This window comes from Callospermophilus lateralis, unplaced genomic scaffold, assembly GCF_048772815.1.
Source record: "Callospermophilus lateralis isolate mCalLat2 unplaced genomic scaffold, mCalLat2.hap1 Scaffold_63, whole genome shotgun sequence".
Classification (NCBI taxonomy): Eukaryota; Metazoa; Chordata; class Mammalia; order Rodentia; family Sciuridae; genus Callospermophilus; species Callospermophilus lateralis.
Window position 1 is genome coordinate 6,757,559 of NW_027514713.1, and position 25,304 is coordinate 6,782,862.

Sequence of the window (25,304 nt, forward strand, 5' to 3'; positions counted from 1 at the left end):
GAGATCAGAACAGTAGCATGTCCCTTTGTTGTCCTCATAACAATTAGTAGTCTGCCCAGCAAAGCAGGAGGCCAGATACCCCAAATGCTGAAAGCTCTCTGTTACTTTTTCTAATAAAGTTAGTTAGTCACTATTTTTTTTCAAAAATTAAATATAGTATACATCCATGGCAGGAAATTCAAGGATGAGGCCCTCAGAAATAATTTCATGAGAACTAAATATTCTATTTATTGGTATGGTCTGCCAAATGATTCTGGGAAAGAAATCCCATTGATGGAAAAAACATTTTCTTTAAAGATACTATGATAGGTTAATTAACTGCAATTTGTAAATGTGCTGTGAGGGTCTTGGGAGAGAAGAGGCACACGTAGATTCCCTGTGATAGGATATATATTGCTCTAATACACATGCAAAATAGAGGAAGTCCAAGTTTCACAAATGGTGAATTCCACTGATAAAGAACAGTCCAAGAGGGGGCATGTGTCCCCGTAGTGTGATATTTGACCTTATTTCCATGGAGCAACATCATAGGAGTCAAACTTCAATGATTTTGGGGAAGAGAGATGAGGGAGTCCCAGAAACAGTAATATAGTCAACCCCTACTCAGGAAGGTCTCCACTAACTTTCAGCAAAATGAGACATTCCATTAGTCTGGAGCAATTGCTATGCTACAAATTAGACCTGCTATTTAGGAATCCCATGTGCTTTGATTTAAAAAGGATACATGCACTGTAGTGATCCAAATTGCCTCATGAAAGGTCGCTAATTCAACCTCAGCCTTTGGCCAGGAATGAAGGCCCTCCTTGTTGGTAGGCCTTTTACCAGGATCCCTGAATGGGGAAAAGGGGAATCTCTCATTCCCCAGAAGAGGCAAAGCAGTTGTTTGTGCATGGATGAGGAGCCATTGAAAGTATGGCAAGCCATGGGCAAAATACACCTCCACAGGGACAAGCATTTCATTCATAAACAGGTTAAGTAAACAAAGACACCTTGGTTATAAAGAGAGCACACACTAATATTCTCAATGTACTGCAGTGTATCAGGAATAATATAAGAAGCTAAAAAATAAGAATAGTTATTTTGAAAAAGAAAAGAAATAGAATTTGCAACCCAACTAGGTTAGAATGTGGTTGGTCCCAAGAAGGCCTCCCAGCAACATTTGGGAAGGTACCAAGTGAGCCTTGGGTACTACTTACTCTAAGATGATTGGAAAACTTTCAAGGAAAAATTGTGGTCACCATGATATACTAATCACACAGATAATATACACAAAAATAATTTTGAAATAAGCTGCTCTAATTGTCATTCCTCACCTTTAGTTATTGCTGTTTGCCAGGGATCATTGTACTATTAAGTCCCAGATAATCCAGGGAGAGTATAAACAATTCAGAAAAGAGGAAAGTAGGATGTGATGACTTTGGGCTGCTCAGGAGAAAGAAATGCCTAACACATGGTGGGAAAGTAATCCACACTCCTTGCTCAGTAACAAAGGCCCAGAAGATCATAAAAGTCAGAGGAATATGAGAAACTTACAGGCAGGCTTTTGCTTTGTTTCCCTATGGAATTTAGGGATATGATCTTGTAGGGGCAAAGTGGTCATCAGCCATTACCACCCTTTTCCAAATACTAATATTCCTTCACTTAACATGGCATTGCAAAGTGGTGAACCCATCATCTAAAAACATTATAAATGGAAAAATGCATTAAGTACACCTAACCTATCAAATACCACAATATGCTATAGAGGACAGGTTGTTCAAACTAAATATAAGATCATGTGGCCCAAGAAATGTTAAAATATAAAATTCAAAGTACAGTTTCTACAGAATGCAAATCACTATCACACCATAGTAAAGCTGAAAAATCACATGTTGGACCATGCCAAGTCAGAGACAGTCTGCAGTTCCTGGTTTTACACTCCCTGGTCATGTAAAGCTTTCATTTCCCATGGCTTCTATGGTTTCACTGGACAAAGTGACTAGTTGTTGCAGCTGAGCTGATAGGTCAGTTCTGAGCCTAACTTGCCAGGTCAAACCAATCAGTACTTTTTTCCACTGGCTCAGAGTGACTCAGAATTTCCATCAAAAGGTCATCAAAAGGAGGCAAAGAAGTAAGCTGAGTTTAACAGAATCTAAACAGAAGGTCAACATGACAGTGGCAAAGTAAACATAATCCAGGCCCTGACTTTCTGCTCAGGCCATATATGAAACTCACAGACTTCAGGGAGGCCACACCATAAGCAAAAAGCCAAATGACATGGGACACATTCAGCACAGGATGATGACTGCTCCCTGGGAACACTTAGAAAGTCCACCACAGGCTTCAGGAGAAGATGTAATTAATTAATTTTCAGGGTTAAGGCCAGGCAAACTTCCTCAGCACAAGCAAGAGCCAAGGACCAGCATGAGGAGTTGATGTATACCATGATGTCTCCTCCTATCATACAGTTCCACAAGGGCAGGAGACTGTCCTGTGCATCCAAATACCATTTTGCAAGGAAGGAACAGCACTAATAAATCTAAGCATTCCTGGAAAGTGTTCAACCATCCGAAACAGGCAACTGAGTCCAGCAGAGTCCAGATTCTGAGGGTACTTCTATAATTTGACATAGTTGGAGACAAAGTCACACCTAACACTGCCTCTCCGAAGGCTGCTGACTACAACAAACCTGGCCGGTTTATTCTGTTTATCTCATCTGGTAACGTAAGCTCTATGGAGAATATGGAGGCTCTTAAACTAGAGGAGGAGCAGAAAAGAACAAGAGCTGATGAATGTTTACCTTCCATATAATTACTCCAGGGAAGATTCTGTACAAACCTTGTTGATTCAAGGTGCTTCCCCAGGCTACCATTTTGCAGTTTGTAGAAGCTGACTAAATAAAGCTATGTAACTGCCAAGAAAGGGCTGTGTGCTACCACATGAACATATTGAAAACACACATTTTTACCTTTGGCCTGTCCACAGCACTTCATACCCATAGTGCATCTTGCAGGGTTAAAAACAAACAGGACAAAACATAATATTAGCTTAAAAATAAAAAATTTCTTTGCCCTCATAGGTCTAAAATTTTTTAAAAAGTAAATAGAATGCATATTCAGCAATCTGCTTTTATATGAAACATATCAACTCTTAATTTTAGAAAATACAAATTTAATTTTGATGGCAACAAAGTAAACAGTCAAATCCAATTTTGTTAGTAATTTCACCTGTATCAATTGCATGAAAGGTGGAAGAAGACCCTCATCATTATACAAAATACATGTATGATGATGTGAGGGGGGAAGAGAAATGTGTCACATTTGACTGTGTAGAGAGAGGTGATGGGAGGAGAGAGGAGGGGAAGGGGGGATAGGAAAAGCAGAAGAATAAAATAGTCACTAGTGTTGCTGTATGTATATACCTGGCCGTATAACTCATGTGATTCTGCAACCTGTACACTTGGAAAAAATAAGAAATTATACCCCATTTGATTAAAATGTATGATATGTCATGATCATTGCATTGTTGTGAGCAACTAATAAAAAATAATAGATAATTTTAAAAATTGCAAGAATATGATTCTTGTTGGACCATGTCAGTCCAAATACATCTCAGTAACAATGCCTTAGATATGCATTTCTGGTCAAAAGCTATAATTGAGAGTACTTCTTTAATGTGGAATCCAAATAAGTAAACTTATAACCCCTAATTAAAGAGGAAAATATTTTGGTGCAAAATGATAGTCATGTTCAAGGCATTAAAATTGAACGGATATTTAATTACAGTTAAACTTGTCCTGAAAGTAAACAACAATAAAAGTGTCTCTTTAAATAAAGGAATTTTACCTGTATCTAATGACATGAATTTTCTTAATTGGAAATAAGTTGTACTTCTTAAAATATATCAATTTTGGGGCTGGGGTTGTGGCTCAGTGGTAGAGTGCTTGCCTCACCTGTGTGAGGCACTGTGTTCAGTCCTCAGCACCACATAAATATAAATAAACAAAATGAAGGTATTTAAAAAATCTATCAATTTAAAAAACTTTAGGGGAGGCATTGTGAGATGTTAGCTTTTAAACAGTTTATGTTTCTTGAAATAAAAATGTAAGGCATATTATGTCAGGGCCACTCTATTAAATGTATACCTGGAACCTACCCTCAGGCTTTAAATGAGAATTCCAGAAGAATCATCACAAGCAGAGCTTTTAAAAATAAACTTTTAAAATGTATTATATATACACAATGGAATATTACTAAGCCATAAAGAGAAATGAAATTATGGCATTAGCCAATGTATGGATGGAAATAGAGACTATCATGCTAAGTGAAGTAAGCCAGTCCCCCCCCCCAAAAAAAAAACAAAGGGCAAATGTTCTCTCTGATATGTGGATGCTAACTCACATTGGGGTAGGGGGAGAATAGAAGTACTTTGGATTAGATAAAGGGGAATGAAGGGAAGGAAGGGGAATGGGAATAGGAAAGATTCTAGAATGAATCTGACATCACTTTCCTATGTTCAAAGATGAATACACGACCAATGTAATTCCACATCATGTACAACCAAAAGAATGGGAAATTGTACTCTGCTTTTATATGTTAAAATATATTCTACTGTCATGTATAAATAAAAAAATAAATGAACTTTAAGAACATTTAATTCTATGATGAATGATAATACAAATCCATTACTATCACTACAATATTTTTTCTCTTCCAGTAAGAAACTCAAAAAAATCACTGACTCAAATATGGCCACAAGATCACTTGCTTTGATGCTCAGCCCCTTGGGAACTTCCTCTCTGTCTTTGGTCACTGGAAACACCTGAACCTGCCCAGACTTTGATACTCAGCCTTCGCAGTACAGTTCATAAGACCCCTTTCCTTTATTTGTCATAAAAGTGTTGCTAAGAAATGCTTTATTACTTTTCAAAAATCAATAGAAAACAACACAAATACAGAAATAAATAAAATGCATTAGTATAAAAGAAAAATCATACACATAAAAGAAAACACATAAATAATCCTTCAGAAGAAGTATTGATACATTAAGCTTTGTAAATCACACTTCAGGAATGAGCATGAAGTTTGGTAGCAATATCAAGGAATATTCATTGAAACACACATTACATGCAATTAGAGTTGCAGCCATAAACACTAAACCTAATCAGCTGAATGCTACTCTCTTAGGAAAAATTAACTTAAATATGCAGTGAAAGTAATCTAAATATACATGATGAATTTAGTACTACCATTTTGTAATGATTATCATATTCTGAGCTGTTAACTTTTTAAAATTATTAGTAATGGAAATAAGTAGATTTGAAACTAGAAGACTTTTTCGTCTATATGTTTATGACCTCCAAAGTACCTACTGCAGGGAAACCTGAATCATAACAGGTTTTTGTTTCTGCAGATCAGAAACACAACATGCAAGACCATTGGGCTTTTTAAAAATAATTTAACTGACCCTTCAGTAAATGAATGGACAAAAAATGTGGCATATATATACAATGGAATATTACTCAGCAATAAGAGAATAAAATCATAGCATTTGCAGGTGAATGGATGGTATTGGAGAAGATAATGCTAAGTGAAGTTGGCTAATCCCCCCAAACAAATGCCAAATATTTTCTCTAATATAAGGAGGCCGATTCGTAGTTGGGTAGGGAGGGGGAGCATGGGAGGAATAGATGAATTCTAGATAGGACAGTGGGGTAGGAGGAGAAGGGAAGAGGCAGGAGGTTATCAAGGATGGTGGAATGTGATGGAAATCATTATCCAAAGTACATGTATGAAGACACAAATTAGGGTGAACATATTTTATATACAACTTGAGATGAAAAATTGTGCTGTATATGCGCAATAAAAATTGTAATGTTTTCTGCTATCATTTATTTAAAAAATAAATTTAAAAAAATTTTAAAAATAAAATAAAAAATTGAGTGTTTACTTAGTTATTATAATCTTTGCAACCACTGAAAAGTTTAGGTGTTAATATGGTATTGGATAAATCACCAGACCAAAAAATGTTAATTTGATAATGTAAATAATAGATGAACTCTGGTTTCAATGACAGTATATTTTACAATATATTGAATGAGATTTGAAGTCTAACTCTCAAGCCACAGAATGCTCCTGCACATTTAAAAAATGAGAGAGGACAATCATGGGCAATTTAAATATTTTATATTTAAATATCACGTTCTGGGTTTTCCTCTTGTATCGGCTGTTTCCTATCAACCTATCTGATAACTAAGCATCATGCTTGATTTTAAAGGGATAAAGAAACTCAAGGCTGTACTTACACCCAGATCTTTGGAATATTACATAAAGGGAGCAAATACTCAACTCCAGGCTACATCACCAATACTTACAATGATGTACTTAGAAGGGGTAGAGCTCATTTTAAATTGTAATTCCTGAATGAATTAACTCACCTTTCACAGAAAAATCAGTCTACCTCTTTAGAATTTTGTAGAAAGATTTATCTTTAATTGTATTAACTTATTTAATCCTCTGAACTACTATTTGTGCAACAGAAAAAAGAAAGTAATTTACTGGAGGCCTAAGATAGAATGATACATCTCCAAAAATCAAGTTCACAGCTTCCTTCATACTACCTGGGAAGGAAATCCCTATTATCAGAACAACCTTCCCCTGGCTTCCTCTCATATGATGTCCCAGGATGGTGCTCATTGCCCATCAGGCAGCCATGGACTCTTTTCATCACAGAGATATTGTGTGGTGGCCTGCTGACTAATCCCATTGGCTCTGACATTGGCTCTTTTACTTATTTATATATTTTAGTTTTTCATGATCAGCTCACTGGAATAGTAACCTTTTCATAGTCTATTCTCAAACTAAAAAGATTTGGTAGAACTGGAAATAATGAATAGCTCCAATAAATCCATTCTGACTAAATTTACTTTATGAGTATTTACTGGCAACCAATAAGGAAAAAATTTATCCAAATAAAATAAAAATAAATTTAAAATTAAAAAAAACATGAAATTTCCAATTTCTTCAATTTCATTAAAACTCAAATAATTAATTTTTGAGCTATAGGAACAGAAATAAAGATGTAAGCTCTCTCTGAGGAAGGAGCAGAGACAACAGCTGACTTACCATTCGCTGATTTAGACTTGCAAAGCCAAGGCCATGGCTACTGGACATCTCTGAAGAGCTGCTAAAGGACACCCAAGGCAAGGCAGAGGCCAGCAGAGCATTATAGATGTCTGCAGAGAAAAGCAACATATGAAGGTTAGCACACTGGGAGAAGCTCTCCTTTCTCCTCTTTCTTCTTTCTCTCATTTCTTTTTTAGTTAAGAGGTTAGAATTTGAACCATCTTGGTCATAAGCCTATTAGTCTTTGCCTGACAATAGACTAATAAGGAAAATAAAAGCCCTAGTTTCCAGTCTTTGTAATTATCCTATTATAACTATTCCCATCATGGCCAAGTCAGTGTGATGTGACTGAAAGGCACACAATCACACACCATGGAACACTTCTATCTCACACACACAGAAGACACATAAACAGCCTGAAGTGCAGGGAGCATAGCAAGACACCATAAAAAAGCAAAAGTGGTGAGTTTTGATAATTGATTACCTGTATTTTTAATATGATTTGATTAGTTTCACATTTACATAATTTAATTTTACTTTTTTATTTTTGCACAGATTCTATCAAGAATACTTTTATTATACAGGTATCATATGCACACTTTGCTTTGAGGAATATTTACATGCAGGGAGTTCAATTCTAAACCTCCATTTCATCCATATCAAGTATAACACACATTCACCTTACAGCGAATGAGCCTCACAAGAAGGAGATATGAAGTTATTGCTTTCTGAACAGAGATCCCTGATTAAACAGAATCTTCCAAACCAAGAACAAAACTGTGTATCCTCTTGCTTCTTCATACCCTGTGTATAGATTAATAAAATTTAAGACATGTTATAAATTACCCCACCACCATTAAAAGTTAATATTAAAATCGAATCCTATTTCTCAAAAACTTGTAAGTAGTGCACCAGTATTTACAGATCCCATTAAACTATGCATAAATAAGTCTGTACACTCAACACACTGTTTCTCAAAATACAGAGCCTCCACAGGGTTTTGAGGGGTGACAGGCAGCAGCAGATGCTTAGTTCTCACCCTTTTCAAGTTTACTTGAAAAATCAAGATCTGAAATAAATATGCAAATAAAACTTTCAGTTCCTTACAGGAATGTGTCACTCCAAAGAGTCACCCATTTGAAGAGTTAACTTTCAAAGTTAAAAAAAAAAAAAACAGACAAAATAAAAATGAAATGTCAGTAGAAATTGTTCCTACAGGTTTCCTACAACCAGAAGGCCCCTCTGTGCACCGGGTTTGCCCCAATGTAGCATCTCCTCACTGGCAGCAGAGCACATGGTACCTTTGCCTCCTCCTGGAGTGCACCATCACCGAGGTAGGTAGATAATCTGAATATCATTAATCTAAACTTTCAACAGCTAGGCGTATGATTTCTTGTCAGCCCTGGGGAACTTATGAGAAGGTTCTAAAACTCTGTAGCACCACTTTCAGAGGAAGGAGGGATGGGGTTCCAAAAAATAAAGGCTGAACAATTAAAAACAAAACAAAAACCAATACTTATCACCTTGGGATAATGTGTTCAAGGACAGACACTGCAGTGCTAGAGAATCCACAGGGATCCCAGAGGGCAGGTCAAGATCCTGCATGCCTCAAGTGACAGAGGACTTTGGATAGTTGGATAAGAGGGGTTGGAATCTCCTCCCCCAGCAAGGGTGCCTCCAGTCTGTCCCAGTGGAGATGGATTCCTCTGTCCTTTCCCCTCTGGCCCTGTGCTCACCTCCATTTTACTACCTCTGCTTCTCAATTTTCTCCAGAGTCTTATTAGAATCTGCTGGACTCTGGTCTCTGGGGTTAATATAGGATTTGTCTATGAGAATCAGGGCTTCTTTGATGTAGTTCTGCACCCCAGACACAGGAGTACAGATGACATGGCTGCCAAACCCGTGGGTAATCAGGCTAAAATAAGACAAGCAGTTCTGTTTGTAGGTTTCTAAGACCAGGGAGTGCCTTTTGTTGCCATTGTGTGTTTGGTCTTGATTGAGAAGGTCCGTGAATTCTTTCCAAACTTGCTGAGCCTCCCACAGTGTTATTCTTTCTCGTTGCCATTTTGGTTTACTCTCCTAGGTAAGGCCTGGTTAAATATTTGGCCACTGGCTTACTAGAAAACTCCACTTCACAGCCATATGCAAAGCCCCAAGCCAAGTGAACAGCTTTTCCTTCCACCAAGAATGTCAGGAGGCTCACAAGAGCAGCTTTCTGTCTCCCAGCTGGAAGTTTTAGGCCAGTCTTGTCCAACTTTTCCCACAACTATCAGCCAGTTTTGGGCTTTGTTTTTTTGAAAACACCTCCCAGCAGAGAGGCCTTTAAGCATTCAGAAAGTGACAATCACCTCTGCACTTCAGCCACAGTCTCTTACATTTGGATGTGGAGCTGAAGAGAGACAATCTTCCCAGAGCCGTGCAGAAGACTTCATAGGATTCATCAGGGCTATCACCAGCTCTTTCTGACAGGAGAGACCCAGGGGGTTTTAAGCCATGGAAAATGGGACCTTTGCAGATTACCGTCTGATCATGCCCAGGCAGGTTTGGGTTGACATTCTTCACCTCTTCTATCTGGTGAGCCATGTTGTGGAGCCCCAGGTTCTTTGCCAGGCCTGTAGCACTCAGGGTGTGCATGTGGGGCAACAGCAGATCTGAGTGGCTGTAGGCATCCCCGAGGATGCCCACAGCACTTCCCTCTATCCCAGAAAGTTGAGGAAGCAGGCCGGCCAGGCGCCCTAGTTGTAAAGGCAGGGCGGCCTCCTCCTGACTCTGGAGGCCAGGCCAGGACCATTGCTGACTGTTGGCGGCCACAGGCTGGTGCAGGGGGCTAATGGTTGCAGCATAGGCTTTGCTCAAATGTGAGTAGGGATCCACGGACTGAGTGTAAGCCAACTGCTGCTAGGGCGGTGGAAAGTAGGGTGGCTGCTGGTATTCAGGACTCCAGTGTGGGACTGCAGCGTGATGGAGCTGTAAAGATGCTGCCCTGCAGTTAGGTGGGAGATGCGCTGGTGGGGGTGGGGCTGAGTCCTCAAAACCCTGCGGGAAGGTCTGGGCACTGGGTTTCCAGGGCATTCAGAAGCACCAAGTCAGGACATCCAATCCCAAGCCAGGTAAGTCCAAGCCTGTGCTCCAGAGGTAGTTCAGCTTGCAGCAAACACTGTGCCAAACGTGCTTGCTCATCAGCCGCAAATGTTGGAGTCATAATTTAATTTCAAATAATAACTATATTCTATTTTTTAATTTTTATTTTTTTAAAGATGAAGGGTATCAGGCAGTGCATTCTTTTAATATTTATTTATTTATTTTATTTTTCGGTGGACACAACATCTTTGTATGTGGTGCTGAGGATCGAACCCGGCCGCACGCATGCCAGGCGAGCTGGCTAATGCTTGAGCCACATCCCCAGCCCAATGACTATATTTTAACACTGATTTGTAAAACTCATGAAAAGTTAAAGGTTGGCTCTTGCTAGCTGCTGAAAATTGGTACTAGCACATGACTCAATGGGGACATATAAGGATTTTCTGAATGTATCCCAGGACGAATACATAATATATTTCATGCAAATTTAAACAGAAAAATTTAAGTTAGGTTTTAAATACACATGGAATTTGATATTCATGCAGAGGCATGGATTCAAAATAGCTCTAAGTCTTGTGGTAATATTAGGTTTAGTATTGTACAATAAGGTTGTTTAGATTTTGCCAAGAGATCGTGCAACACCAACTCTATATATACTGTGAAATTCAATTGAGTTAATAGAATAAACTTAGAGTTAACACGAAATTTTGAGTTGGGTGAGGATTCATTCTAGAGGAAAAATATCAGTATTGGGAAACATGAATATACATAAGAATGTATCAGTGAAAAAATTAGACCAAAACATAACATCATGTATGATCTGAATCACAGAGGGACATTAGGTGGGGAATTTGGATACATAGTATGTGTGTGTGAGAGTGTGTGTGTGTGTATATATATATATATATATATAAATTCTGCGATGCAATGATGTATCCTATAAGTCAATAAATGATGACACAGTAAGTGTACCATTAATAATGGAATGTCTTAGTCAACATCCACTTAAATGTGCACAGTATGTAGGTTTATTGGGGAGAACAAAGAGTTTAGGCTTAATAATGAATTATCTTTCATAGTAGGTTTTGAGTGATGTAGTGAATGATAATGTCAGCCCCCATGAGAATCCATAAGCAGATACATTGGAAAATATGTATGAAATTTGATAAAAATATATAAGTTCTGAGATATAGAAATGTATCTCATATGTTATATGATTATTAGTATTTTTAAATGGAGAATGGCAGAATATAGAAGATGAAGAAGACAAAAAATCTACAGTCACCATTGGCATTGAATATTCAATGTTTTACTCAAGAAACACATAGGAGTTCATAGGTATACTGAAATGTCCTACAAATTCAATTTTGGTATTAACATAAGTTGAGGATTCATATTGAATTATCTGTCAGTCACATTACTGTTATGAAATGAATATGAATATCAGATAACATGCATTTTTTTCACTATACCTCTTAAAAACTTTGATAACTATGGTGTTTTGATAGGGAAATATGTATGTTTACTAATTTTTCTCCAGTTGATTCATGAATATAACTCAGGACTTATACATAATATATTTCTTACAAATTTAAAAAAAATGAAAATGTTTTAAGTGTACATGTAATCTCATATTAATATACAGGCATGGATTGGAAATAGCTCCAATTCTGGTGGTAATGTTAGGTTTAGTATTGCATAATGAGTTTGTTTGGGTTTTATTAAGTGATCCTATAGGTTTCTCAAAAATTATGTATGATTAACAGATTGTTCACACCCAAATGAGTAGTAAAACGGAAAAATATGCATTGGAAAACATTAATTTTAAGGCACTGGGTTTGATCCTCAGCATCACATAGAAAAAAATAAATAAAATAAAATTATCTACAACTAAATATATATATATTAATGTAGCAATAATTTCTTGGGCATATCTGAGCACTTCACCAGAATTAAATGGAACTTTCTTTCTAGTTCAGGCACTTGATGTAGTTTCCAAGGAAGAACTAGAGTAGGTATATTCTTAGGTAGTAAAGTGCACTAAAACATTAATTCAGTGGGGTAGCTTTTAGTGATAAGGTTAAAATATCCTTTTTTATACTAACAAAGCAAAGATACTTCTGAAAATAAACAGCTATATCCCCCCTTTTTGGAGTTCAGTTGCCTAGTGGCATTTTATTATTGAAAGCTCAGTCCTGATCCCTGATTCCAATCCAATGATGAGAACATGGTTTTGAGAAAAGGAAAAATAAGTTTTTGCTTTGCTAGCAAAGGAAAAATATAGTGGACTCCTGTTCCAGAGGCTGTGATTCTCCCCATTAGGGCCACCAACATGTGCTTAAAGGAGTCACTCAAAGACTAAATTCCAAGTGTTTCCTATTCAGAGTTGTAATTCACTTCTTAATTTGGGTAATAATCAATTATTAATTTTCAGACTGTGCCTGCCCTAGTGACTCCATAGTGTGTAGAAAAGCAGTGCTCAGGCTTTACCTGCCCTGGATGCCTCCATGGTGTACACAACAGCAGTTCTCAGGCTGTGCATGCCCTGGGTGACTCCATGGTGTACAAAATATTAGTTCTCAGGCTGTGCCTGCACTGAGTGACTCCATGCTGTGTAAAAGAGTAGTTCTCAGGCTGTGCCTTTTCTAGTGACTCCATGGTGTGTAGAACAGTAGTCCTCAGGCTGCACCTGCCCTGAGTGACTCTATGGTGCACACAACAGCAGTTCTTAGGCTGTGCCTACCCTGAGTGACTCCATGGTGCACACAACAGTAGTTCTCATGCTGTGACTGCTCTGATTTACTCCATGGAGTATAGAACAGCAGCTGTCAGACTGTGCCTGCCCTAATGACTCCATGGTGTATAGAACACCTGTCTCAGTCTGTGCCTAAACCTTTCTTACTCCATTCTGCAAAGCAGTAGTTTGCTGTGAGCTTCTCCATTTTGAGTTTATGTGCTGAGGTAGAGTGACCATACCTGTTTGTTCTAGTAAACAGCTGCTTTCTGCCTGATACCACCACAAGGCAGAATTTGCTAAGTTTCTTATACATGCCAGTGTTATAGTTAAAGCTTTGTCCTGGGTTTCATAAACTGACTTCTAGACCACTCACATATAATTGAATCAAACCTTTATTGAAGCACACTGGTGGTGAGTGACCAGAACATAAAGATGTTCTACTGATCAGTTCTGAACAATTGCAAGGGCACTCCTTATAAGCCTGAAAACTGCAAAAGGGACATATGGGGGTCTAGTCAATGCAAGTAAGCCAGGTTACAGAAGTGGGAGAATGCAGTCAGGTAGAGGGAAGCCTAACCAATCACAGTTAACCCAATTGCCCCAGTTACAGAAACAGGGCCCCATTACCCTAGTTACAGAAACAATGCCCCATTAGGTCCATGTTCTTAAATGTTTCTGTAGCAAAAGGAAAAGAACATCTTGCCCCAGTCATTACTCATGTACTTGGAATGTTTGTTTTACAGAATGGAGTCACAAAACAAAATGGAGTCACATATACTATCATATTTACTATCACAATTAGACCAAGTTAAATATCTCTATGAGCCTCCATGCTTCACTTGCAAGACTATTTTCAAGGATGATACCATTATGCCTATAGTTGAGCAAACTTAAGACAATATATTTCAAATATCCTTCAGGGAAATATGTTAGGATACCAAAGAGCTGAGAAGTTATTCCTGAGTGTGAGGAAGAACTGAAAGCTTCTTTATATGATTATACCATGTGATCTCTGTGATCATATGGAATCTCTGTGCACCTGTGTATTTATCTCTGTTCTCTATCTCTACAACCTACACCTTCACTACCTTCACTGTTAGTTATCAGTATTCTCCCATATGTGACTTTATATACTTAGTTTTGAATCCTAGTTTTGCTGTTAACAAACTATTGCTTTGTCTAAATTCTCTTCTTGTAAGGTAGACATAAAAAAATAGTAAATTAATTAAATCAAGGACATTAAAGTACTTATTAATTAGTTGGGCACCATGTAAAATAAGGTGATATTACTTGTGTTTGTTAAATGTTTTTCTCTTCCATGTGTTTAAATTTTAAATTATACATAAAAACATTTCAGAAATGTGTCCTGTAGACTAAAATAAATCTTAGGTGTTTTAACCACTAAACTACTTAACTCCATTAGCACACTATAGATGACAGCCCTTTTCATGAGTGACATTGAACTGGCAGAGGGCAGTAGGAAATATGGTATAAACTGAGTGTTAAATAAATATAAACATGATACATAAAAGTAGGGAGGAAATGAAAGAGAGAGATTCTAGCCTCTGTGCTTAGATCCCTTACATCTCTTCTCCACCTCACACCTAACATTCTTGAATAAAAAGCAAAACTTAATACGTTATAAAATCTGCAGTATGGGAACTGAGAGTACATGGATTTGGAAGATCTTTGGGGAAATGTGGAAATTTTCTAAAACTAGTATGGTATTATTTGCACAACTCTGAAAACTTACCAAAAATATTGAATTTTACACTTTGCATTGAATTTTTATACCAGGTGAATTTTATGATATGTAAGTTATAATCCAATAAGGCTACTTTAAAAATTCAAATTACATTGTATTTTAAAAGCTTTGAATGCCTTTAGTGGTGCTTATAACTTAACAAAACACACACACACACACACACACACATATTACAATTATTAGATAAAGTTGAATGTACTGTTGCTAAAATAGGGTAATAAAACAAGTTATAGCAAACCCAACAATTAGAACTTAATTCAGAAGATTCATGAATTCCACGGCAAGCCAGCTGATCTTGCAGGATCTAAGCTACCATTTGTTAAATGGCTGTGACACAAATGGATCTGATGCTAGGCAGTTTACATATATTATTATATGTCCATTTTACATTTCTCTCTCTCTCTCTCTCTCTCTCTCTCTCTCTTACTCTCTCTCCAGGCAACTGAACCTAAGGTACTTGAACACTAAGCAACATTCACAGCACTTTTTAAAATATTTATTTATGGATAGGGTCTCATTAAGTTGCTGAGGGCCTCACTAATTTACTGAGGCTGGCTTTAAACTCAAGATCCTCCTGCCTCAGCCTCCAGAGACTCTAGGGTTACAGGTGTGCACCACCATGTCTGGCTACGTGTATTCTTAAAATTTTTTATTATGTCTTGGACTGATTTGCAAAATAATTTAAAAACATGCCGCAGTCAGGCTGCAGCAAAATAACCGGGGGTGACAAACAACTTGTGTACATTGATACAGCAGGAGTGGGGAGCCGTTTATTGTAGGACAGGAGGGATATATATATATATATTCCACACAGCTTATCTTAATTAACATAAACTAGATACAACAGTAAACCAATAAGGAATCTCCATACTTAATGGCTCGCTGGCCTTACTCCACAAACCACTCCCTCTGCAAAATGCCAGGCACCATCCTGACTTGTTTACAGACCCTAACAAGAACAAGTTTATATTCCAATGTTTTGTTCTTTTTTAATATTTGTCTTTTAGTTGTAGTTGGACACAATCCTTTATTTTATTATTGAAGAATAATCATCTCTATTTTAAATGGAATGCTGTATTTATTCTTAAATGCAATCAATCATGTCATACACCAGAATGTTTTAAATCCAATTGGTTAATGAATCATTTTCCCTTTTTAATATGGAGATTATCATACCATCTTTCTATTTACCCTTATTCTGAGGTAAAACATATTTAACCATGTTTCCAAATGCAAGTATACGCTAATTTATACAATAATAGCATATGCATAAGAAGCTCCAAAAATAAAACCAGAATTTTCTATCTGAAGATTACTGTCACAGTTTCACAAAAATAACAGGGGTGAGTTTTAATTAAAGAACAAAACATTGGGCTGGGGTTGTGGTTCAGTGGTAGAGTACTCACCTTGTATGTGCAAGGCTCTCGGTTCCATCCTCAATACCCAGAGGAGCAAGAGTATCTGGCCTTGGGGATGGCACCAGAGAATCCAGAGTCACCCGGGTTGAAGAGTAAAGGAATACCCTTGTGACACATCTGAGGGATACTCCTGTGCTGTGGGCAGGTGGCCTGTCCTCTGTCTTTCCCCAGCTCATAGGCATGGGCTGCCCTCTATATGTCCCTCCCCACCACAGAAGTAGTGAAGTGCCCAAAGCCTTCACAGAGACCTCCAGCTCTCTCATGGGACTGGGAAACAACATGCTGTAGCTGGGGTGTTTGCAGCCCTGGGGGGAACACCCTCCAGTCTCAATTTTGCAAATAGCATTTATACTAATGTGGGTAAAAAGAAAATGCAGAGAAGAAACTGTATGAGACACTTGAAGTCTCTGACTGAAGCTCAGGTCCTGCTGGTTTAGCACAAACCAATGACAGTCATCAAGGAGGACCATGATACAGATGCCCTTGAGGCCTCTAGAAGTTCCTCTCATGGAAGCTTGGGATCCATCCAAACTAGTGCATTGCAGCCATGACACACTGAGATGTGCCCCATGCTGGGCTCTGTAAGCCAATTGGCCTTAGGGTTGGAAATTTGGGCCCCCTGGTGACAGCAGTGGCAGGAAGTTGCAGGCTTCTGTAAAATTGTCACATCATCCTCTTACTTCTTGGGATCGTTCTGTGCCTCTTTAAGAGCCCAGTAGCACAGGGGGGCATAACCCAGTGTGTGCATTGAACTTCTTAGTTTGGTAATTGCATGAACTTTTCAAAATTTTACTTTTCTTCAAAAAAGAAGCAGTAGTTATTTCTATCTTTGGAAAATTCCATGAAGCACAATATATTCTCACTGCATAAAATCCATGTACTCTGGCACTATCTAAGTTTCAGTATTAGAACTATACTTTCAAATTATTGAATCCTCAATTCAGAGTAATTTCATAGGCTTTTGTTACAAATACTTCCAGCTTTAAACTTTTAAGCAAATTGAGATGACAGATCTAATTTTAAACCTTGCAACAAGAATGACCTCAGACTTTAAATTTTCTCTATCTCATTGTCCCCAAGAATGACAGAAGTCTGGGGGTCACTTGTTTTACTCATCTTTGTTTCTTCTGTGACCAAAAGACTTCAGATATCTCTGTTGATGTCCAGAGATTCAAAAACTACACTACAAGGCTTTGAATGAATGATGCATACCTTAACTACACAGAAGAACTGCAGCCAAATACAGTGGTAAGAAAAACTGACTTGGATTGAGGTTAGGAGGAACCTCAATCTGTCACAGGACAGAAAGTGGCTTTCATCTTGAAGGTGGAGAGCACCATTGGACAGCTAACTACAAGAATGTTACAGAGCTAATCCTATAACTTGGTTTACTTTAAAAAGTCTTTGCTTTTGATGGTCTCATATGCATGATCAATATTTCCTGAAGGCATTGACCACCTGGTGGAAGGGCTCCCCAGAGGCTTGGTGTGGCCACACTACCTGAGAACATGAAGGTCATTGGCCCTCCATTCTCCAGGAAGCAGGCATTTTTAAAAGGTCATGTCTTTGCTATGGAATGTGTGGGAACCCTGAGTGAGATGATCAAAGACTTCCAGTGCATGCTCTTCCTGAAGTAGTTGGGAGTTTTGGAATGGACATTTCCCATTGGTGTCTCCTAGTGTTCATGTAGGGTGAGGGCCTCCTTCCCTTCCATCAGGTCAGCAAAGATGCAGCAGTAAATTGACATTGTCTCCTGCTTGGTCTCTCAAACATAAGACCTATGCTCATACCTCGAATCCAGACCCAGCTCAGTCAGGGAGACCTGGTCTTGCTGCTCCAGCCACCCTGGACAAGACTCACTTCTGAGATGGAGTTAAGTCAAATTCCATGATTTTCTCATTTATTGGAATAATATCAGGCAGTTCTTATAGAAGCCATTGGTAGTCACTACAGACTATCACAGAAAGAATTTGAACCCGCTTCTCTCATTTCAGGATTTAAAAAGTGAAATGTTCATTTAAGAATCTGTTTTTCTTCTAATAACTTGTTTTAGTCCTAAAAATTCTTTTATCCTAAGGGCCATATGTAATCATGTATTTAAAGTAACTAAAAAGAAGTCAGTGAGATTACTAAAAGTATGCTGCTTATTGTCCCCAAGAATGCCAAGAATCCAGGGGCCCCTTGGTTTACTCAGCTTTGTTACTTCTGTGACCAAAAGACCCAACAAGAACAATTTTAGAAAGAAGAGTTTATTTGGGGGCTCATGGTGAGATTGCAGTCCCTAGACAGCTGGCTCCATTACTCAGGACCCCAAGTGAGAAAGAATATCACGGCAGGAGACTGTGGTAGAGGAAGGCAGCTCAGGACATGGCACCACGAAACAAGAGAGAAAGAGACTCACTCACCAGATCAAAAATACATACCCCAAATACATGCATCATTGACCCACCTTCTCAAGCCATTATTCTACCTGCCTGCAGTTACCATCCCATTAAACACCATCAGGGAAAAATACACAGTTCGGGTTAAGTTCTCATAACCCAATTATTTCACCTATATACCTTGCATGGTCTCACTCACCAGCTTTTGGGCACATCTCACAAGCAAACCATACTGCCACAAAAGGAACCCTAGAGGACTGCACTGCTGGAATATCACATAAGACTTCAGGAATAGTTAAAACCATGACTGAGAAAATATTATCCAAGATAGAAAGGGAAGTCAGCAATCATGCCAAACACAGTCTCTTAGCGTATTCACAGCACTACTGAAGAAGCCATGAGCAAGAATCTGAGAATCTATTTTAAGATAAAGTAGACACATGCATGGTTTTATATATAAACTTGTTGAAGTATGAAGCTCACCATATTTTGAATTTTCAATACAATCAGTGTTTTGGGGGAGTGATTTCTTCACAGAATTTTTATTTGCCAAAGTCAGAGTATTCTCAAGAATGTACCTGTGATAGCAAGTAGGATTATATATATGTATATAAAAATATATAATGTGACCCAGGCGACAGAGACAGGCAGTCAGGAAGTTACATATTTGTTAACATTGAAAATTCATTGAGAAGTATTACAAGGAAAATGTGACTGGTTTTATAATAGGTATTGTTGACAAAGCAAAAGGCAAGTCCAAATATACACCATGCCTCCAATGAACTGCCAATACTTCTATTCTTTTAGGATTATTTTTATCCAATTTAGGATAAGTAGTCAGAGTCTAATAGGGTATGGATTAGTATCAGAGATTCAATATTTCAAACAGAAAAATGGAAAATGAGTCTAAAATGTATGCCAACATGTGCGACACAAAAATCTTCCCGCTCTCAATCAGAATTATGCCTTGACATGACTATCACCCCAAGTAAGAAACAATGAGAGGAGGAGAGGAAGAAAATCTGTGAATACATATCTCGAATGGAAAATTCTTAGGAGCTCACAACCTTGGGGTGGCAGAGGAAATCCCAAATGTAGGGGACACGGTAAACATTCCACAAACATGGAGCTGTGCTGGCCTAATGACTTTTTGACAACCTGCCTCTGAGCTTTGGGCACTTGAAATATAGGTTGGTGTCAGGAGCGTTAGCTTAATTGTAGTGAGACCATCAAAGCTTGGTCTACGTCTTTGTGAACAGGAGGATATGGTTTCATATTTTCCAATACAAACATGAGGCAGGAGGGCTGAATCCTCCTTTTGTAAGTAACTGTGGCAACTGGGGTATGAATGTCTTCCTGTGTGGATTTTGAAGACTTTGGGGCATCCTCCAGTTTTCATGGTGTTTCTTGCAGCTTCCCTGGGAAATTATTGTTTCCTTGATAAAATAAAAGAAGGTCAACTGGGACACAGTGATGGGGGAAAATTCTTCTCCTTTGTGGGGAAGAAGAGCAGGAGGAGGAAGAACTAAAGACATCAAAAATTCTGCTTCTGAGGTCCTTTAGAAGTTCTTCAGTTCAAAGCACTGAAGCCAAGGAACCATAATTTAAAAAATCATGTTCAGGGTCCCAGTAATAGACTGCAGAGGAGGCCTGTCTTTAAACCTAGTGAGTTTATATACATGTTTTCTGGGTTTCTCTTTGAGAGTGCTTAGGGTAGAAGCAATGAGAATACCTTGCACCCAGCCAGACCTAAGTTTCTAAGTAACACTTTCTAGTAGAAGTGCTGCATTCTAGGAACAAGGCAGGGAGAATAAAAGTTTAGCATAGGACATGTAGACAAGAAAAAATAGGGAAAGTAAAAAGGGGTTGGGTGTATTAAAATTATATGGGAGCCAAATGAAAGAACTCTCAGTGACCAAATATTGTTAGCTGAATTAACAAAATAAATCATAATTGCATTCGATTATAGCCCAATTAATGAAATAACTTTTCATCCACAATAACATAAACTTATGATTGGATAATTAAGTCTTCCTCATATAAAAGAATTATAGATAATAAACAAAGAAGGAATAAGAGAAATAGTCTTCACCAGAACATTATAATCAGGAAAAAAGCTACTAAAAACCAAACTTGGTATGAAAACTTCAAGGAGAAATTGAATACTTGTGCAGCCTCAAAATACTCTCCCAAACATATTCTAGTTGCTGTGATGGTATGTCACCAGGTACCTGGATAACCACCCTGTAAAAAGTGAGGCATAATCCAAATTCTCCTTACGGTAGGCTGGACCTTGAGATGCTTTCTAGAAAACAGAAAACAGAAGAAGAAAGAGGCAATGTGCGAGAAACCAAGATGAGGTTAACATCACCAATAATCCAACAAGGTGTTTGGCTGAGCTACAAATTTAACTGACGTAAGAGAACAATTAAAAACTAGTGAAGTTACATTTGCATATAGAGAAGTCCTATACAGAAAGAAGCCTCCCAGTACAACAGGGCAAGCCTAGAAAAATTCTGTGACTTCTTCCACTCTTTGTTACTTGCTTATGGCTCAAATTTTAGAAGTCACCCAGCTGAGCAGTGTGTACCAATAGCTTAGCTGAAATATCTAACAATAGGATCACAATAGTAGTGGTCACTTTTTTTGTTTTCAAGGAATGTGGAGGCAACTTCATCTATTGACACTTCACTGGGCCTTCACAAATGTCTGATGGTGGCCTTCTGACACTAGCATGTCAAAAGTTCCACCCTCAGTGCATGCTGAGCCCACCATCATCTGAAAGGTTGGCATATAAAATTCCGAGTTTGATGCAGCAGGTGCAACCCCCAGTTATTTCACTTCAGTACCTCCAGTCTGTCTCCTTGCAGCAGACTACTGGCTTCCTTATCCTACAAATGCCCCTTAACCATATGCTCAGGAAGGAGGGTTTGACTAGGGGTTCCCACTGCCCCATGACTGGTGAACAATCTCTTTCTATTCTACAGAACCCATTGGTTCAATGATTGGCATCATGCTCATTTCAACAAATAAATTCACCTTTTGATTATGTTTTTTTTTTTGAAAATAAAAAAATTCTAAATTAAAATAATATTTTAATTGCCAAAAGATTTTGTTAATTATTCAAATAGAAAGTTACTTCCATAAGTAAATAAAGCTAGAGTATTTAAAGCCAATGAATAAGCCCACTCTAGACTATACAATGTGAATAGATGACAACCCACTACAGCTTCGGGGGTAGAAAAAAAATTGAAATTCATGTTCCTCAAAATAAGAATTTTTTACCTATATCTCATGCATAAGTTTGTTGAAAAAAAATATCCAAGTAGATTTCACTTACCTGAAAGGGCCTAAGATTTCCCAATTCTATATATATATATATATCGCCTAAAGTCCAATAGTATACATTGGACTTTAAAAGAATTCTTAATGTAGTGATGAGTTTGCTGGATGTGAGAGTGCCAGAGAATGGGAGAAAGCAGATTCTAAAATAATATGAAGTTTTTTAAATGTGGTGCTTGGAGATCTTCAAGGTATCTTTAAAAGGGTATTCTGGAGAACTTGTTACCAGGACTGAAAGAAGATGGATTATGCCTTGTGAAAAAAGAACAGTGATTCTTTCAGGGCAGCTGAAAGCTTTACAGCTCCACACTTTCTGTTAAATGGAATATGTCTCTCTTGTTCTGACAAAGATGAATGATATTGAAAATGGAGACACAGGTTGTTCCTCACCCTAGTGGAACAGTAATGTGAACCTGAAAAATCATGAGGAGAATGTATCACTAAGTAGAGTGAGTACTGTTAGGAAGTAGTTGTTAATGGGCAATAAAATGCATAACAATGATACAGGGTTACATGAAATTACACTTAAAGTTCTTCAAGTTACTGCCAAGACACTTTAAAGAAGAAGATAAATTACAGGGTATATATATATATATATATATATATATATATATATATATATATATTATATATAATATATAAATATATTATTATTATTATTATTATCTTTATCACTTAGAGAATGCAAGTTAAAACTACACCAAAATCCAGTCCATTTCCATCAGAAGGGTAATTATCAATAAATAAAATCTATAAAATAAATCAATAAAAAATCAATAAAATCAATAAAAAAAGAAGAAAAAAATTTTAAAAATTGTTCATTGTTTGGGCATGGTGGCACAAAACAGTAATCCCAGTGGTTCTGGGGACTCAGGAAGAAGTATCATGAGTTCAAAGTCAACTTCAGCAAATTAGAAAGGACCTAAGTAACTCAGTGAGACCCTGTCTGTAATATAATATAAGAAAGGGCTAAGGATGTGGCTCAATGGTTAAGTGTCCCTAGATTCAATCTCCAAAATAAAAAAAAATGTCCACTAAAACTTCTTGAAAGAAGGTTCTAGCTTCTCTAAGCATATGCATCCTTCGGGCTGTTAAATTTAAGGGAAGCGAATGTGTATACAAAAAATTGTGAAGAATTTTATTTCATTTAGTAAATTTTATTAGCTCTCTCTCTTTCTCTCTCTCTCTCTCTCTCTCTCTCTCTCTATATATATATATATATATATATATATATATATATATATATATATATATATATATATTCCTGAAGAAGACTAGTCATGGAATGAGTATATGACTCAGCTATACTTCTCATTATTTATTCTGAAGAATGTCATTTTACTATATATATCCATGTTTAAGATATATATATATATCAGCATAATTAAAAATACTCAGACTATGAAATCAGCCTTTATGACCAACTATGAATGAAAAAAATAAGAAAAAGGTGCTATATATACACTATGGAATTTTATTTAACCATAAAGAAAAGAGAAATTATGACCTTGCAGGAAAATCAATGGTACTAGAGACCATCATGTTAAGTAAAATAAGGGCCATTTTTTTCATATATGGAAACTAGGTAGCAAAAAATAAGATAAAAAGTGAGGGTAAATTGCCTGAAAATCAAAAGGAGATCAGTCAAGAAAAAGGACCAAGGAGTAGGAGGTGAGAAAATTCTATTGTGTATTATGTTTGAATGTTTTACAACACATCTCAATATTATGTATAACTAAAATACAACAATAAAATGTAGAAAAAATAAAGTACTCTAAAAATGATTATGAAATATTCTTCAATAAACTATTTCTTTCAAACAAATATTTAGGAAAGTCAGATCTTTTCCCAGAATGAGTGAGATGATTCCTTAGGTCTGCAGACAAAAAAGATGGTAAATCTGCCACAAATGTGAGACAGGATAAGATATTAGAGGACATCACCTTTGATATCCTGAACAGAGAAAATTCAGAAATCACCAAACCCAAAATAAATTTTAGGTAAAGAGTAAAGAGGCACATTCTGAGAGTTTAACTATGTTATTTACTATACCCCTGTTATCATCTTCCAAAATTGTAGAACCATGCATCAACCTCACTAATTAATTATTTTCATGTTATAATTATATTTCACCAACAATTCTTTTGGGCCACTGACTTTACCCTCACATTTGTGCAAATATGTATATATATACATATACATACATATATATATATATATATATATATATATATATAGAAAGAAAGAAAAAAAAAAAAAAATATATATATATATATATATATATATATATATATATATATATATATATATATATATATTCAGGTGTTCTCACATTTCTATGATTTTGTTCTGAAAAATTCTGTGATATCATTTCCTTTAAATTCACTTTTGTCACTTGAAGTCAGTGTCTAAATACTCCATTTCATGTTGTTGAAAAAGATGAGGAAATAGCAAGGCACACCTGATTTGACTAATTATACATTAAAAATTAAAACCAATTTCAGTGCTACTAGAGGACTTAGTTTTCACTCACCTTCTCATATACTGTGTTTCAGAGATTCTCAAATATATAGATTTGTGGTGCTAAATCATCTGGATAACATTCCAGTTGAACAATTGTATGTCTGCTTTGATTGAATGTACTTTATTGGTCCTGAATATTGTCATGTATCTCCCTGCAAAGAGTTTGGAAATGTATATATTATATAGAAGGCTTAGAATCATCATTTTCATCATACTTCACAAGACTAATTTTTACGACCTATTCTCATTTGAAAACAAGGGAAATTTTCCAGCCATATGCAGGTGAGAAAATAATTTCCTATTTTTTAAAATAAACATAGCCATTAATTAACTTCATTTATTAAAATATATTGAACAGTAATATGTTAGTGTATTGGAAAAAAAGAGAGTGAGGTGAAGTAAACTTCAATAACAGAGTTGACTGATTATTTTAAAGAAGGTACAAAAAAAAGAAAAAAAAAAAAAAACAGAAGATGACCAGAAACCCAATAGTGTTAAAGAGGTAGACAATTTTAAAAAGGATTTGGGCTGGTCAATGGAAAACTCATCTGGGTTAATTAAGTGCTAATTTGATAACTTAGGCTCCTGCTCTCCACTAAATGGAAGAGAGACATGCATCTTATCTTATGGTATTCATGGGAAAAAAACACAGAAATTTCTACACAGTCTTCAGTTTACTCAAATATTCACTTCAATGTGTGTTTGAGTCAAACCTACATGAGAGAGCTGTATGAACAATATAAGTTTTGTTTTTGTTTTTGTTTTAATTAAATCTTCATAGTCCACAGCTAAAACCTAGTACAAATAAGGCTTAGAGGCGCCGGGCTATAAGTGCATATAAAAGGGAAAATTTCTAAATCACAGGATACATGACACATACAATTTGAGCATGCAAAGAGGCAACCAAAAGCCTTATATTCATCATAAATTGGCAATGTTTCTAAGTCTGTCTCC

The 25,304-nt window shown here is 36.8% G+C and overlaps 2 pseudogenes; both read right to left on the reverse strand.

The window, feature by feature from the left end:
• The window catches only part of LOC143389492 (semaphorin-4C-like), a 76,586-nt pseudogene extending 67,741 nt beyond the window's left edge, over positions 1-8,845 (reverse strand).
• A 4-nt stretch (positions 8,846-8,849) lies between these two features.
• Positions 8,850-12,942, reverse strand: LOC143389491 (transcription factor AP-2 gamma pseudogene; annotated as a pseudogene).
• Between the last annotated feature and the right edge of the window lie 12,362 nt (positions 12,943-25,304).